Source organism: Chenopodium album, chromosome 2 (assembly GCF_948465745.1).
Source record: "Chenopodium album chromosome 2, dcCheAlbu1.1, whole genome shotgun sequence".
NCBI classification, from domain to species: Eukaryota; Viridiplantae; Streptophyta; class Magnoliopsida; order Caryophyllales; family Amaranthaceae; genus Chenopodium; species Chenopodium album.
Window position 1 is genome coordinate 63800316 of NC_137835.1, and position 14380 is coordinate 63814695.

The 14380-nt window shown below is 33.9% G+C and overlaps 1 non-coding gene across 1 annotated transcript; it reads left to right on the forward strand.

Annotated features, from left to right (window-relative positions):
* The first annotated feature begins 5120 nt into the window (after positions 1-5120).
* Positions 5121-5226, forward strand: LOC145608876 (small nucleolar RNA R71). The gene has a single exon (XR_014105937.1). It is a non-coding gene; the product is annotated as a small nucleolar RNA R71 (small nucleolar RNA).
* Positions 5227-14380: the final 9154 nt, after the last annotated feature.

A 14380-nucleotide genomic window follows, 5' to 3' on the forward strand; every position in this document is an offset into this window, starting at 1 on the left:
TGCGCCACTTATTGACGATTTGAGAAAAATGTGGGACAAAGGGGTTTTCATTTTTGATGCTCTTAAGAACGAGATTTTCACATTGCGTGCAGCCCTTATGTGGACCGTGAATGAATTCCCTGCATATGGAAACTTGTGTGGATACAAGGTAAAAGTATATACCTTAAGAATTCTCGCAACGATGTCTACTTGCGAACTCGAAGGTTCCTTAAGCGTGATCACCCGTACCGTAGGCAGAAAAAGGCTTTTGATGGGACGATGGAAGAGGAGACTGCGCCTGGACCATTGACTTGTGATTAGGTTTATGCTCTTATTAAGGGTATACGAATGGTGTTTGGAAAATCAGAAAAAAAAAAAAAAAAAAAAAAAATTGCGGTCTCAGCTGCTCTGTTTAAGAAAGAATCAATCTTTTGGAAGCTTCCGTATTGGAAAGAAAATGATGTTAGGCACTATATCTTGATGTGATACATATAGAGAAGAATGTGTGTGATGCTCTTTTGGGAACGCTGATGAATATTCAAGGAAAAACAAAGGATGGAAAGGGTGCACGATTAGATTTGCAAGAGATGGGGATTCATCCAGAATTGTGGGCTCAGGAAAAGATTTGAAACAGAAAGGAACCGGGAAAAGAAGATGAAAATGTTTCAAAAAAAGGGAAGGAGAAGAGCAAGGGAAAGGCCACGGATGCGTCAAAGAAGTAAGTTGAGGGTAAAGGGAAGGATGAAGAATTATTTACCTCTGGCTTGCTATACATTGTCAAGGGTAGAGAAACATATGTTTTGTGCATGTCTGTATGACATTAAGCTTCCTTCAGGGTACTCATCTAACATGAAATGATTTGTATCCTTGAATGGAGAATTAAAGCTGAAAAGTATGAAATCCCATGATTACCACATTATGATGCAAGGATTCCTACCAATTACAATCCGTGGTATTTTACCGAAGCACGTGAAGGAAGCGATTACAAGCCTTTGTTCGTTTTTCAATACAATATACAACATAGTGCTTGATCCTTGTAAGTTAGATGCTTTGCAAGCGGATGTGGTTGTGACCCTTTGTGCAAATTTGAGATGTATTTCCCACCCTCATTTTTTGACATAATGATTCATCAGATTCTTCATTTGGTGCGTGAGATTAAGTTGTGCGGTTCAGTGTTCATAAGGTGGTGCTATCCTTTAAAAAGACACATGGGTACATTGCAAAATAAAGTAAGGAACCGGGCTCACCCGGAAGGAAGTATGATGCAGGGGACCGTATTTGGGCTAGATAATATTGACATGTTATGAGAAATAAGTAGTTCATTTGATAAGAAAGGTAGAAAATGGGCGAAATAGAAGTCATATAGGCCATATATGGGTCATTTTTTGTTAAAATGCTCTTTTGATGTGATTTCAAACCTTAAACAACTAAAACTAGATAATATTGACATGTTATGAGAAATAAGTAGTTGATTTGATTAAAAAAAATGTAGAAAATGGGCTATATTGAAGTCATATAGGCCATATATGGGTCATTTTTTGTTAAAATGCTCTTTTGATGTGATTTCAACCATAAACACCTAAAATTAGATAATATTGACGTGTTATGAGAAATCAGTAGTTGATTTGATTTTAAAAAATGTAGAAAATGGGCTATATAGAAGTCATATAGGCCATATATGGGCTATTTTTGGTTAAAATTCTCTTCTTATGTGATTTTAAACCTTAAACACCTAAAACTAGATAACATTGACATGTTATGAGAAATAAGTAGTTCATTTGATAAGAAATGTAGAAGATGGGCGAAATAGAAGTCACATAAGCCATATTTGAGTCATTTTTAGTTAAAATGCTCTTTTGATGTGATTTCAAACCATAAACACCTAAAACTAAATAATATTGACGTATTATGAGAAATAAGTAGTTCATTTGATAAAATGTAGAAAATGGGCTAAATAGAAGTCATATAGGCCATATTTGGGCTATTTTTTGTTAAGATTCTCTTCTTATGTGATTTCAAACTTTAAATACCTAAAACTAGATAATATTGACATGTTATGAGAAATAAGTAGTTCATTTGATAAGAAATGTAGAAAATAGGCTAAATAGAAGTCAAATAGGCCATATTTGGGCCATTTTGGTTAAAATGTTCTTTTGATGTGATTTCAAACCTTAAAACACTTAAAACTAGATAATATTGACATGTTATGAGAAAAAGTAGTTCATTTAATAAGAAATGTAGAAAATGGGCTAAATAGAAGTCATATATAGGACATTTTTGGTTAAAATTCTCTTTTGATATGATTTCAAACCTTAAACACCTAAAACTAGATAATATTGACATGTTATGAGAAATAAGTAGTTCATTTGATAAGAAATTTAGAAAATGGGCGAAATAGAAGTCATATACGCCATTTGGGCCATTTTTGGTTAAAATGCTCTGTTGATGTGATTTCAAACCTTAAACACCTAAAACTAGACAATATTGACATGTTATGAAAAAAAAGTAGTTCATTTGATAAGAAATGTAGAAAGTGGGCGAAATAGAAGTCATATAGGCCATATTTGGGCTATTTTTGGTTAAAATGCTCTTTTTGATGTGATTTCAAACCTTAAACACCTAAAACTTGATAATATTGACAAGTTATGAGAATTAAGTAGTTCATTTGATAAGAAATGTAGAAAATGGGCTAAATAGAAGTCATATAGGCTATATTTGGGCCATTTTCTGTTTAAATACGTCTTAAAACTTAGAAAAATGTTATTTTGATGTAATTTCAAGCCTTAGACACCTAAGACTAGATAATATTGAAATGTTATGAGAAAGAAATAGAAAATACATAATGTTTAACCTAATTGATCAATTATTCTAAAATAATTTTTATATAATTCAAGTTTTGCAAGGTGCAAAAGGATGGTCCGTTGACAAGCAGGGAACTTAATGAAGTTCGAGACATGTTGGTGTCTTTTATCACCTTTAACATGTAAATGTCACTTTTTTTGCGAATTTATGTTTTGTTAACTTTTTAACTATATTATTAGTTATTAATTACTTAGTATTGTTTGTATATATATATATATGTATATATATATATATATATATAACACGTTTTATTTATTGTATTGCATTTGGGAACATTTATATCTATATATGTTGTTTTTATTACAATATTGAAACTATTCTTATTATAATTATTAATAATATTATTATTATTGGTAAAAATAATAATAATAATTACTATTACTACTATTGTTAATATTAATTATAAAGGCCTAAAAAACAGGTTATTATTGCAGGAATTATAGGTTTATTTTTAAATATTATTGCAAGATAACAGGAAAAAAAAATACATAATATGACACCGGCTAACCGGTGCCAAAAAAGTGCAAAACAAAAAAAAAAAATCCCGGGAAGAGGTTTTAGCACCGACTAACTGGTGACAAAATAATTAATACCACCGGTAAACCAGTGCCAATTGCTCTTTTTCCCACCGGTTTTGAACAAGTGGCAAATGTTGGAGGAATTGGCATCCCTCACATATTCAGCGATTCAAAGCCGGTGGGTTATGGGGGGTTTGAACCGGTGCCTAAGTGCTTTTTTCTACTAGTGATGGCACAAGGGGTGGAAAAGTTTCCGGGATCTTTTAGCTTAGGTGGCATCTTGTTCATTATGATTGCACTAAAATTCTCGATCAAGTTCACCATCTCCACAACATCCCAAGTCCTCCTACCGCTCAAAATGTTTTTGAGGAATTTTTCATAGTTAGGCATTTAGGTGACAACATCGGTAAATGGTAGAGAAAGACGAAGTTACTTGAGCATGTCAATAAATCTTCCAAATTGTTCATCCAACTTGTGTCTTGAATCTTTGTGGATAGGGAAGCTTAGGTTTCACAACATCTCTCTCTTACATCACCTCCTTTGGTGGCTCTACCATCACTTAACTTAAAGATGCACCATCTCCCTCATCCTTAACTAAAACCTCCTTTGCACCTTTCTCACTCTTGCCCTTGCTAGGCAAACTCTCCTCAAGCACCTTACCACTCCTTTTTACTATGGCATTAACGGGTCTCTTAGGGTCTATGCCTTTAAGAAGGTAAAGAAGGAGGACTTGCATGGTCTTTCAAAGCATTGGCAAGTTAAGAGATTTGGTTTTCAAGCATCTTATTGTGGGTCATCATTTTATTAAACTTCTTTACACTCACCGCCATATAAGTGTTAACAACTTGGTTTAGTTTTCAATGATTTCTTCCAATTTAGTCATAGAAGAAGAAGAAGAGGAGGATTGAACATCGGAATTATCATTTTGGGTCTTTGGAGAAAATCCGGGCGAGGGACCCTTTTGAGCATTGTTTTGAAAATTTCCCATATTCTGATTGTTCCAATTACCTGTTCCTTGATTTTGACCATAACCTTGATTGTGGTTACCATAACCTTGGTTATGATTACCATAATTTTGGTTTTGATTTTGGCTACTATAACCTTGGTTGTTATAGTTACCTCGGGAATTTTGGTTCCCTTGATTCCTATTACCACCACCTTGGTTGTAGTTGTCAAAACTTCCATGGTTGTTGTAATTCCTATTGCATTGACCTCTTTGATTCTTAAACCTAGAATCATTATTGTTTGACACATAATTCACATGCTCATTAACATTTCCATCTTCATCATCACAAACATCCATACACGTATGAGGGCAAATAGAAGCATCATGATCATACGATCCACAAACATCACAAAACAAGCATCCACTAGGCTTGTTACTAGAAGAAGGAGAGGGTTGAGAATTAGAAGACATACCTCTCCCCTTAGATTCAGAGGGAAGAATCGAAGCTTGGGAGGTAGCAATTTCCAATTTTGCCTTGATAGCGTTCATTTTCTTCCTCAAGTTTGTCATTTTGTGAGGATAGATTGTTAATTGCATTTAGATGATCAACCGAGTACACCGCAGAGCCAATCTTGCTAGTTGACTCCCTTTCACCATCTTGCTAATCTCTATAGTACCCCACTACGTCTTCAATTATGTCTACCACTTCCTCCGCCGTTTTATTCATAATGGGACCTTCGGCTCCTCCATCTAGACATGACTTTCCTTGAGGACTTAGGCCACCATACAAGATTTGAATAATTTGTTTAGTAGGAATTTTGTGGTGAGGACATTCTCTTTGATACTCTTTGCATCTCTCCCATGCTTCATAAAGGCTTTCACTAGACTTTTGCTTGAAATCTTAAATCAAAGCTCTAGCCTCTGATGTTTTCTTTTGTGGATAGAAATGAGATAGAAATTCCTTGGTCACTTTGTCCCATGTCCTTAGATAATTCGGTTTAACCTCCTTGTCTAGCCATTCCAAGGCCCGCCTTGTGAGGGAAAAGGGAAAAAGCTTGAGGCAGATGAATTCTTGGGAAATTCCATTCACTTTGATAGTGTTGCAATACTTTTTGAACTCCTTGAGATGATTGAGTGGGATTTCATGCTTGGCCTCTCTAAATTGTCACATTTCTATCAAAGTGATCCTTGCCAACCTAATTTAAAAGTCATTTTCTGGTGTTGTAGGTGGAGTAATCCACTTTCACATCTATGTGCACTAGGAATACCCAATTCCTTCAATGCCACCCTTGGATTTTCTCCCATCCTTGCTTGTTCTTCTTGTTGTGGTTCTTCTTTACTTGAAGAGCTAGAACTCATAGATCGTCTAACAACTCTTATCCTTGCAATTGTTCTCTCAATCTCCGGATCAAGTGGCACTAATGAACGATCACGTGCTCTATGCATACAATCTCAAAGAAACAATTAGTAGCACGACTACAAGTGTAGCCTAAAAGAGAAAAATCTTTTTGTAATTTTAATTTAAGATGAGGTAGACTCAACAATTAAAACAAAGCACCAATGTCATTCCCCGGCAACGACATCATTTTGTCGTAGGGAAAATGTAGGTCATTTTCTAATCTCCCCTAGAGCCAAACAAATTTATAATCACTTAACCAACCTAATACGAGTATAAGGTAAGTCAAGGGTCGAACCGAAAAGGAATGAGTAGGAGAAAGCTATAGCCTAGGTTAAGCTACTTCCAAGATTGTCAGAAGAATTGGATTGTAACTAAGGTATCAAATAGCTAAACAAATCAAAGAAATTCACTATGCTAAAAAGTAGAATAAAGGTTCCACATGGAAGCTCAATGATAATGCTAATCGATGAATGACTCGATTGATTAAAACATTGCAAAAGACAAACAATAGTTGCATCTAATAGAATCCAAAAGCTATCTCCTAGAAGCCAAGCTAGGGTTCAATGTGAATGGCTAACCAGGAAAATCACAATTAAATTCAATTAATTAAAGCAATTCTCAAATCAAGGGTTCATGTCATTGAAATTTGATATGCAATCTAGATTAATCTTATAGGTTGATCACTACTAGTCTAATTAATCACATGCATAACTATGTCAACCAATTTAATTGAAACAGTTAAATCAACCAAGAATCATCAACTAGAAATAATCAACAATCAAGCATGCTTCCCCTTTTCCCTAGCTACTAGTCTACTCACTAATGATGGTGGAATTGAAAAACAAAGCAAATTGAATCACAAACATCATCATTTCAAGTTTAATCAAAGAGAAAATCAAACATTCAACAAATTCTCAACCAAAGATCAAAATTTAAATTGAACATTCAAGAATTAAAGGAATAGCAAGAGAATGTAAATTCAAAAGGAAAGATCATAAACTTTCATTCATTGAAGGTTAAATCCAAGCTCAAAGTTGAAATCAAAGATGAAATTGAAGTACAAAACAAGTAATCTCAAGTTTCTCTCTCTACTTTCTCTCTCTTCAATTTCTCGAAATAAGTCTCAAGTACATATAAAATCGTGTACCCCTAAAAGAGGAAAAGTCAATGCTATTTATAACAAATCAAGCGAAGGGTGGCGGAGCACCACCATGCGCACGCAACAGGAAGCCATGCACGCGCACGCCAGGGTCTGCGCGCGCACCCCTATTGTGGTGCTCGTGGCTTAGCTTCCCTTGCTCGCTCGTTCATCCTTGCACTCTCGTGCATCTTCATCATTGGTGCTCTCGATGTGATACCCGTGAGGAGGGAAGCCTTTTAATCTTCAAATATTTGCGCACTCCGAACATAAAATTAATAAGAAAACATCCGTAAGGGAGTGGCAAACAAGATTTCAAAACTTTACTTGCAAGAAATCAAGTAAAAGAAAGAGAGAAAGCAAAAAGAATAGAAATTAAAATAAAATAGCTAATAAAGAATAAAATCATGGAAAACACATAAAAGTGAACGGGAAACCACAATGAGCTATAAAGACGGAAAATAAGAGAAAACTAGAAAGATTATAAGAAAATAAAACGAGAAAATGTAGAAATAGGAATAAAAAAAACTATTCTATTGAGCGCCATAAATGAAGCTCATCAAGAATTCACTTTAAGCAAGTTTGTTGATGAAAAATGTCAAAAAAATTCACGAACAATCATTAATGGAATTTCATGATTTGTGTTGACTTCAACAAGGTAATCATCTAAGGATTTTACTTTAAATGAATTGTTTTCGAAAAAGTTAGAAGAGAAAGACAAGAAAGTTGGATTTAAAATGCTCAACAAATTTTAAAAATATTAATCGACCCAAACATACTCCTTAAAATGATCAAATATACTATGGTATTTGTTGATCACTTAGATTACAATAGAGATCTATTTTGTTTTTTTAATGATTCATATATTGCTCATCTTTAAAGGATAATATATTACTATTTGCTTAAAAAGAATGATGGCCTCCGAATGTAAAATCCAAGAAATAATTAAATCATTTTCTCGGTATTATCAGTCATTATCTTCTCTCATTTAATGAGAATAATAAATTTTTTTTTTTTGGTATCATACTCTTTCTCTTTTTTTTTAAAGAATGATTTTTCTTTTTTTTTTCTTTCGTTCTATTTCTATCTTTTTTTCTTGTGAGGCAATCATCCCAAGTAAGGTTCTTGGGCTTTTTAAACCATAGAAAAGTAAAATAAATTATACCCTTAAATCAAGGTTGATCAATTACAACTAAAAAAAATGATGAACACGAAAATAGGCTCGTTTAAGAATGGGAATATTGATGACGTCCTATTTAGGGATGCAAACTCCTAATGACGAACCTTATGAGAAGTATTGTCATTAGTTTGATTATAAAGTATGTAATGAATCATCATAACCAAAACAGTATCGCGCGCAATTTTCCGTCTTTTGCTAAGGAGGGTGATCCTATCGTAAGGGGTACTCTCTTTAAATGTCCTTGGCCGCATAAAAGCCTAGGACTTTACACTTATTAGGGTGTAGTAGGATTTAAATTCTTGACTGTTTGGGGGACCTTGATTAGAATTGATTCTATCATTACGCTTTTTTGTAATAAACAAGTAGGAGTCGCCAATGAGTTTTAGGAAAAACTCATAAACCTCGTTCATGTCTTTCTTCCATGTGGAATTCATGGAATAATCAGCACAAATCATAATTTTACCCATGCCCAAATTGGTCTATAAACCAGAAATGAGTTCGGGAGCGAGGTTACTAAGATAACGTTCCTTTTAGAGGGGAATCATCATCCTAGCCCTAGTAGGACTCTACTAGCTCTTCCTTTTTTACAATTTCATCACCAAACAATATATGCAACGCGATACCTAAAACTATGTTAGTTGATTTTATTTACAAACATTAATTCACGTAGGAATTACATCGTAATGTCATTATTCTTATTTAATTAAATTCGTGAAGAGGACAAGAAAATAAACAAGATTCGCCTTGGCTTAAGTGGTCAACCAACAATTATTTAATTCAATTCTAATCTTTATTTAACGCAAGATATTATATGGAATTGATTAATTAATTATTTTAAAGTTGATCAAACAACACTAATTAATTAATTAAAGTTCTTTTAAACAAGAAAATAAAGGTGATTTAACTAAGTGCTCGGGAATTTACCACTTCTCTTTGCTAGATCTCTGTTTAGAACACTTATGGACTCCTTCTTGTTGGGGAAATTCCACCGTAGTAACAAGATATCGAAAGGGTGAGCGTTTAGGAAGAGAGGGCTAGGTTGCACAAATTCACAAGTATTTCGCCAGAGTTTTAGGTTAATTTCTTTCTGTTTAAGCCTCGGTTTAAGCTCGTATTTATAGGAAATGATTAGGTTTAGGTTTTCGAGCATTCTGACGCAGCAGGTGTCGCGTGCAACAGATTGAGTTGCGCGCGGCATCCCAGCGCAAGTGATAGAGTTGCGCTGCTAAGTGCAGTGCAACTAATTGTCTTGCGCGCGGTTTTTTGGTAAGATTCAATTTTATATTTTCCGTATAATTCCGAATAATTCTGAATCTTCTATAGTAAGACTCTGAAGGTTGTGCTGGGTGTCGCGTGCAACTAAATTAGTTGCGTGCGGCAGCCCAGCGCGACTTTGTGAGATGCGCACGGCTATTTTTGCGGCAGCGCTAAGTTTTAACCTAGGCGCTCCTAAATCCGTCATTATTAGGGTTTAAGCACGGGCTTAAGCCTTATTATGATCGGGTTTAGTAAATTGGACCTTTGTTTTGGCTTTTTTTTTTTTTTTAATTTGGGCTAGTCGTTTGTGTTTTGTGGATTCTTCACTTCGATCCAACATGAAGATGGTTTTATTTATCGTCATTGCTCTTCCTGTCGGGATAGGAGGCCAAAAGTAGATGTCTACAGTTAGCCCCACTTTGATCGAGTCTAGAATTGAAGATGATCAAAGTAGTCAAGGAAATAAATCCGAGATTCATTCTGGGAAGCTCTCTAAGGATAGAGAATCTTTGAGTAATGTTTAAGGATGTCGAAACAATCCTTGGTTCTCTAAGTGTTTGGAACAAGTAGATATCAAGGTTAGAAAAAGTCCTTCCTAGCCTTAACGCACTAAAGAATCTAGATTAATCCTTTGCATTTGTAGAACGCTTTTGAAGTAAAAGTGTTCTGGGTGATGTCGGGTCATGAGAAGAGATCGGTTTTAAAAGGATAAAAGGGGAGGATTTCCTCTAAATCGTGTCATTGTTGGTCTAAAGTCCCTCGATATGTCATTGAAACTTTATCCTGACTTTAACAAAGTAAAAGATGAAAAAGGGTTTTTGGTATTAGAGCCGAAATGGTCCGGTATTCGAGCCGAAAGTCCACAAGATAAAAATACATGTCTCAGGACTGGAGGCATATATTCAAATTCAGTGAGTGGGAATAAATTCAGCAACTCTCTCATCAGTTTTGTCCACAAGATGAGTACACGTGTCTCAGGACTGGGGGCACGTGACTACATAAGTGCGACATCGTCTCGTCGCTTCTTTGTACAGGGGGAGGACTCGACACCCTAACTGTCTGGTAAGTTATTAAGCGAACTAACTACAATATCCATTCAAGATGTGCCTGTTCCTGAAGGTTCGGCGCTCCTGTTGATGAGTGACATTTATGTCACTCTTAGTGATTAGTTTTAGAGCTATTTCCGTGTTTATTTTCCCTTATTTTCCCTTTTATTCTCTTATTTTCTTTTTAATAAAGTTTCTAGTTTATTTCTTACTTTTAGTATGTTTTAATTTAATTTCTTTAGTTATTTAGTTTCTAGTTTATTTTCGTATTTTATTTTCTTTCGATTTATTTTATTTCGTTCCTTTTCTTTGTTACCTTAATAGTTTTTATTATTTTTAAGTTTATTTTGTTATTTATTTGATTTTATTTACTTGTACAGTTTTATTTAATTTTTATTGGTTTAGTGTTATTTCTTTTATTTTCTATTTTATTTTATTTATTTCCATTTTATTTATTTTATTCTTTGTCCCAATCCTCTCCTCAATCTTCCTCGGGTTTGTTTGTGTGTAGGTTCGAGTTCGAGGTCCAAGGCGAATTCCCCAGACATGCTCACACACTAATCTATTGTTTCCCCTTATCCTTCACCCAACGATCACCTATCCTTCACCACACCAAATTCACAACCTATTTCCCCTACCCCCAGCTCCTCACTCACTCCACAACAACAACCAGCAGCAATGCTGCCTGGCAAACACCACCACGCAGCCATCGTCAGCCACCAACACCGCCGGCAAACCCATCTCAAATTACCAACCTAGCCACACCGCTGCTGCAACCAACACGAGCAGCCATCACATGAACCACCATCACCCACCAATTCCACTTACCCTCACCAACACGAGCTGCAACCCAAACCACCCAATTTCATCAATACGACCACCAATTTACAGCAGCCCTTCATCGCATCTACCAACCATTACAAACCACCTGCACCACCGTCAACAACCAGCAACAATTAAGAAACAAATCGCAACCCCTGCAGCTCCAATCACCAATTCGCACAAATATCAGCTAAAATTAGAGGAAATTACCGATTATCATGGTTCGGGAAAACCGTTGAGGAGTTCGATCGAATGCAAAAAAAAAGTGAAAAGAGTCAGAAACTTTCGAAGTTCTCTAAATTGAAGAGGTGTGGTCGAACACACCAATGGTTCGACCGAACCAACCCCGTAGTTCGGCCACACCAACTCATGGTTCGATCGAACCATTTCACAAGCTATGCACGTGATAATTAATGAGATCAAACAATTGAAGCTTTGTGATTGTTGTTGATCTTCAATTTGCGACGATGATGTGCGTTGATGATGGTGTGCAGTGGTGATGAAGAATGGAGCAGCCAAAATCGAATAGAAGAAGAAAAGGGTCTGATTTTTTTTGTGGATTTTGGGGATTTTGGTTTATTTTTCTTTTTCTTTTATTTTTATTTATTTATATTTCTTTTTCTTATTTCTTTCTTTTATTTTTTATAATTAGTTTCTTTCTTTATTTTTCCTTTTTACTTTATTTTTTCTTTTCTATTATTTACTTAATATTCTTAGCTTAGTATAAATACCCAATTTTGGGGGTAATTAAGAGATTATTCAATTACCAATTATTCTATTCTCTAATTAGTTTTTAGGAGAGCTTCTCTCTCTAGGTTTAGGTTAGAATTAGAGTAGTTAGAGAGAGAATGTAAGGGTTTCACCATTGTTGAGTTTGGATTTGGAAGAAGAAATTGATCATCTTTTCTATAGTCTTTCATCTTCAATCAATGAGAATCTCTAATTCTCTCTCCTCTATTTTTATTGCTTTCTTTTGATTATAATTTTTGTTGTTGGTATTGCTTGTTAATCATGTTGATTATTGATTATTTGTTGATTAATCTTGTTGTTATCATGATTAGTGAGTAATTCCCCCATTAAGGGGATGGTTGTGGAGAGTTAGACCTTGAGCATGTTCTAGGGTTTAGAATTGATTTATTTGTGATTAAAGTCTTTATATGCTTGATATTCTTTAATCTTCTTGCAAGTGCACATTGTTGGTTGATTAATGGTGAATCTTTGCTAACAAGGAACGGAAGTTGACTTAGTTAGAATTCATTATTATCTATTGTTATTTAATAGTACCTCCTAGTATATGGTTCTAATGTGGAAACATAGAGGCTATGTTAGGAGAAGCCAATTGACCCCAGAAGGCAGCTAGATTGGATTATTTACTTCGATATCGAGCATGTTTAGTTCATAATTAATTCAATTTCTATGCCTTTGTTTATGTTCAAATGAATGCTATACCTAAACCATTTCCCTTAATGTTTTATTTCTTGTTTTAGCATCTTTAAACTTTAGTTTATTTATCTCGTATTCCGGACTAGCTTAATTGTCGATAACATTTCACTAGTAGAAAAATACAAATAGGCAACCCCCTAATGGCACCGGTTTAGGCCAAACCGGTGACAAAAACCGGCCTAAAAATGAGCAGGTTTTTAAACAAAGAGAAATGGCACCGGTTCAGCTCAAACCAGCGCCAAAAATAAAAAGGGCATCGGTTTGAACCGGTGCCTTTACGAACCGGTTCTTTAATTATTAAAAAAAAACTCACCCATTTAAATCCCCCCAAACCCTAAATGTGCCTGCCCATTCTCTCTCCTCTCCTCTCCTCTTTCTCTCTCCTCCGCCTCTTTCTCTCTCCTCTCCTTCTCTCCTCCTCTTTCCTTCTTGCTCATCATCTCCTTCATTTTGTTATCTTTCTTGATCCTCCTCCTTTCTATCACTCGAAGACCTAAAACAAATCGAAAACAACAACAAATCGAAGACCAAAAAACCGCCCATTTTAATCGATATCTTGGTTTTTTTTTACCATTTCAATCGATTTCTGGGTTTTTCGATTTGAATTTTTTTTCAATATCAATTATTTCGATTTCTGGGTTTCTTTTATCGCTTTTTTTTTTTTTTCTATTTCTGGGTTTTGTTTTTTGATTTCAATTTTGATTGTGTTGTTATCGATTTTGATTTTGTTTTTCGATTTCAATTTCAATTTCGATTTTGATTTTGTTTTTCAAGTTGCATGTGGTTTTGGGGTTTTATTTTCGTGATTTTTAGGTTTTTTTCCTGGGTTTTTTTTTTCCATTTTAATTCTCTTTTAATTGGGTTTTTTTTCGATTTTCTTTTTTTTTTGTTCTCTGGTTTTATTTTAATTTTAATCAATTTCGACTTTGATTTTTTTTTTCGATCTCTGGATTTATTTTATTTTTAATCAATGTCGATTTTGATTTTTTTTTTTTCAGATTTCAATTTATTTTTCGATTACGATTTTTTTTGTTTTCTGGGTTTTTGTTCGATTTTTCCATTTCAATTCTCTTTTAATTGGGTTTTTTTTTTCGATTTTCATTTTTTTTCGGTCTTTGGTTTTATTTTATTTTTAATCAATTTTGATTTTCATTTTTTTTTTCTATCTCTGGTTTTGTTTTATTTTTAATCAATTTCGATTTTGATTTTTTTTTTCAGATTTCAATTTTTTTTTCGATTACAATTTTTTTTGTTTTCTTGTTTTTTGTTCAATTTCTAATTTTTTTTCTGGGTTTATTCGAATGTTGTTATATTTATTTTTTGAGTTTTTTTTTAATCGAATTTAATTTTATTTATTTTCTGGGTTTAATTCTTTTTTAACTGATCGATGTTCTGGGTTTTTTTTTTTCTTTTCAACAGATTTTCTTTTTTATTTTTCGATTTTCTGGATTTTTTTTTTGGAATTTTTTTCGCAGCTTAATTAAATCATTTTAATCGATTAATTTTGGTTGTTTTAATTGGTGTAGGTACATGAATTTAGATCTTAAATTGAAGAATCAAGATGCAAGTATATTGATTTAGATGTTGTATGGGTTTTTTTTATTGTGAAGTTGTAAATTTTTATTTTGATATACATTGTAATTTTTTTTATTTATGTTGTAATTTTTTTATTTTGATTTATATGTTGTAATTTTTTTATTAATCTATACTGTAAATTTTTTTATTATATATATATTGAATAGATTTGATTATATTGATTGTGATGTTCTATTTATATTTTGTGTTCTCAT